Raw genomic sequence first — 3,882 nt, 5'->3', positions numbered from 1 at the left:
TAATAAGCTAATATCAGGCAAGTGTTCTGAACTTTCTCAAGATATTGTAATTCTTGACAGTCTTGTTGACATTGCAAGTGCTTTGAAGCACGAAAACCTAAATCCTGATTTCAGTTATTGTTCTTGAGCTATGAACCATATTCTTTCTAATCCATTGATTATTGTATACCCAAACAAGAACCACAAATCTACGATACTACTCCACAAATACATACAAACTAAATACCAGACACTGAACTGAATTATTATATACTCAATCCATGATATCTTATGCTTTGAAAAACCAAATCCTTGAAACCCTGAAACGTTGTTTCCTTTGTTATCTAATTCTTTCATTACCCAGCATTCAAGCTTTAAAAGTACCTTGTTGATCCTTACAAGGATTTAAACCCTTTCATTGTTAAACATTTATTATTGTTAATGATTTCGGTTATTATTTATTATTGCATATTCTGTTATTATGTTAGAATTGGATTGTTTTTATAAAATTGTGGACCAGATTCATGGTCAGACCATATAATGGTCAAGTTTGGCCAATGTGTGCCTTGGATCCAGTAGTTAGAGCAATACTGTGTGCCTTGCTCGGGGTTAGTGCGTGACTGATTAGCAGCCTAACCTTGGTTTTTAAATTAAAAGTATAATATCCAATTCTAAATCGTAATCCATTGTTCACTTAATATCATAAACATATTCACATGATGATCATTATTCTCAGTTTTGTCATTGTGATTTGCTGAGCTAGTTAGCTCATTCGTGCAATGTTGTTTATATTCTTTCCAGTTAAAAAGGAACCAGTTGGTAAAGAGGATCCCCAGTCCAGCTCGAGAGCTAGGGGTTCATGTTGAGAAAGCTGAGCTAGTAGGCTTCTTTTGGAGTAATTTAAGTTTGTAAAAGTTTGTAATAATGTTTAATACTCAGTTTGAATTTGAAATAGTTGGGATTTGAACGGTTTGTAATATATATTAGTGTGTTTGGCTTGTGTGCATACTTTAACCTGTTACGGTCCGTGGTGGTTGGTAAGTAGGGTCATTGTATATATTATTATTATATTTATTATTGTTATAAGCATGTTATAATTAAGGTGTGTGTGTGGACCCCAAACTTCTGACCCGGGTTTGGAGGGCGCCACAATTAGAAAATGGGCTATCTGAAGTTGATGTTACTCCAGTGAAAGAAAAGCATGTCCAATTGACAGATGCCTGGAAGTGTCAATACTGTACTGTCCTAAATGATTGTGACCATAACATGTGCTAAAGGTGCTTGGTGCATAAAGGGGGCTAAAATAGAGACACCATTCAAGAATTTTGAGGTAAGAGTCTCTTTAAGGCAGCGAGATAAATTTTTTTCATATTTTTCAACTCAGCTTAATTTAAGAGATTTAGTAAGTAGTTGCTACCGCTTTGTTTGCAAGTGAACTGGTTTTGTATTTACCCTAAATTTTCATATTACTTAGATTTTGTTTTCCTTATATTAGACAATTCCTATATTTTAATGTTTGTTTGATTCGAATGTGAGGGAAAATAGGGAATTCTGAGAATTGAAGTATTCATTATGGTTCTCTTGTAATTCACTAGAACTGTACTTACCTCATACCTTTTTGTTTCTAACCATTTGTTGTGGCCTAGGGGTCAAGCGTATTAGGATCTAAAATATTATTGTAAAATACAACTGAATATTGACATTAAGAAATTGATTTTTAATGAGGAGCCGAAGGGATACAAACGTCCATCACATCTCGAACCATAAATCGATTAAGCTACCAATCCACTTCGAACACGTTCATTTAATACAAACAGATACATCCTCAGACTACACATGTCCAATTCCCCGTTCATAATTCAAATTATTATACATGAAATGGCGACATACTATTATTACATATTATTAAAGTCTTAAATGAAATCCATCACTTTCGTATTCTTCTTTATATCTAAATTTCACATCTAGACTCGCTATAAAATGCATACATAATTTAAAGCAGAAAGGAACATAGGCAAAAACAGAAAGGAATATACGGGAGGTTGTTAAATAAAGTGAAGAATCTATAAACATAATGTTATACAATTTATGCATTCAGTCACATATATTTGCTTCTTTGATGTTTCAATCAATTTTTTAAGAGAATATTGTACACGGACCATAAGTATAAATTGGTCGTGGTCTCTTCCATGGATTACACTTAAGACTAGAGCAAGACTGAACCCGTGTAGTTTATGCAGACTGCTTCTCCATTGGTTGCATGACAACACTGGCAAATCAATCCCAACATTCCCTATAATTTCGAATTACCTCCTCTATTGTAATATCCGGGACATAATGTGTAACTGTTTCTATCAATAAATAATTATTATGTGATTATTATATGATTATTATGTGATTTTTGGTGAATTATCTAATGATTGGTGTTGTTGTGTGGATGTTTATATGTGGTAGAGTATAGGCATGTTAATTTTATTATGTCCAGCATAAAATATAGATAATTATGGTATTTTTCTGGTAATTTTTGGATTGTTATACGATTTTATAATGATTTATGAATTTATTAATTATTTTCTGAATAATTACAAAACTATTTTATAAAGCCCGGAATCGTCCAACTTCAACCGTTTTTGCGTTTTTACAACCCGAAACTCTTCAAAAAATTCCTTCCTAACCCAATCTGATAATTTCGGACATTTTCCATGATTTGACTTTTTTGTTCGGATTACGGTTTGACCCGTGCGTGTCCCGGCGCAAAATTTTCGATACTATAACCATTTCGATAACATTATCTTCAAATAAAGTGTTTTATAAGAAGCCCGTCTTGATAATTATCCAAAAGTTTTAATAGTTATCCAAAAGTTTTGATAATTATCCAAAACAGGTTGATAGTTATCCAAAATATTGTCGAATCGGATCGTTTTTGCAGTTTTTTAGCGGCAAAGTAACTTATTTTTTTATCCAATATGATCTAACACGTATTAATATTCCATAAATATAAATAGCCTATTTATTATTTCATTTTATTCATATAATCATAATCGATCAGTAAAATATAGAAAATACAGAGAAAACTCTGTAAAATCGTCACGTTCTTCAGAATCAAACTCAAATTCGAAAGCGTTATCGAACTCGGAATCAAGCGTGCCATATACCGAATCGAAGCTCTCGAAAAGTTCTTTCATAATCAATCATCCATTTCAGTGCAGAAATCTAGGTGATTTTCTTATTTAATTATTTTAATTCGAATTAATTAATGATTAAAATAGGAATTTTTGATGTTGATGTTTTTTATATAATTGATGATTGTATCTTGTAGATAATTTTATCTTTTTCATTTTGGTATATTATATGTCAAATTTGGAGTCACTACAAGAAAAATGCAATCAGACAACACCGATCAGACAACACTCGACCAAAAAAGTGTTGCCCGAATTTTTCATACAACGGTTTTTCTGCAACCAAAAAACTGGTGTTGTCTGAAGTTGATTACTACAAGCAATTAAAAAAATTTGTCTAGTAAAACAAATCAGACAAGTGTTTTCAAAATCAAGGTGTTGTGCGAATGGGAAGGCTTTAATATTAATACAATGCTTTAAAATCCATTGTCTAGTTGATGGAGACAGACAATCCTTTCTAAAGTGATGTTGTGCAAATGAGTAAGTTTGCACAACGAGTTTTAGAATGCATTGTCTGAAAATGATTGAGATAACGTATAGTTTAACAGTTGTGGAAATGAGACAAGTGTTTTTTCTATTGGTTATTTAAGCTTGAATCGCACAATGTACAAATTAGGTGTTGTCTAAATGATACCTCATAGACAAGTGTTTTACCTATATTGTATACCACCTATATCAGACAATGGTCAAATTCTTAAAACAATTGTCTTTCTTACCAAATTTA

This window comes from Apium graveolens, unplaced genomic scaffold (assembly GCF_009905375.1).
Source record: "Apium graveolens cultivar Ventura unplaced genomic scaffold, ASM990537v1 ctg8111, whole genome shotgun sequence".
Lineage (NCBI taxonomy): Eukaryota > Viridiplantae > Streptophyta > Magnoliopsida > Apiales > Apiaceae > Apium > Apium graveolens.
The sequence above is the reverse complement of the archived record's forward strand: the minus strand, read 5'-3'. Positions refer to the sequence as shown.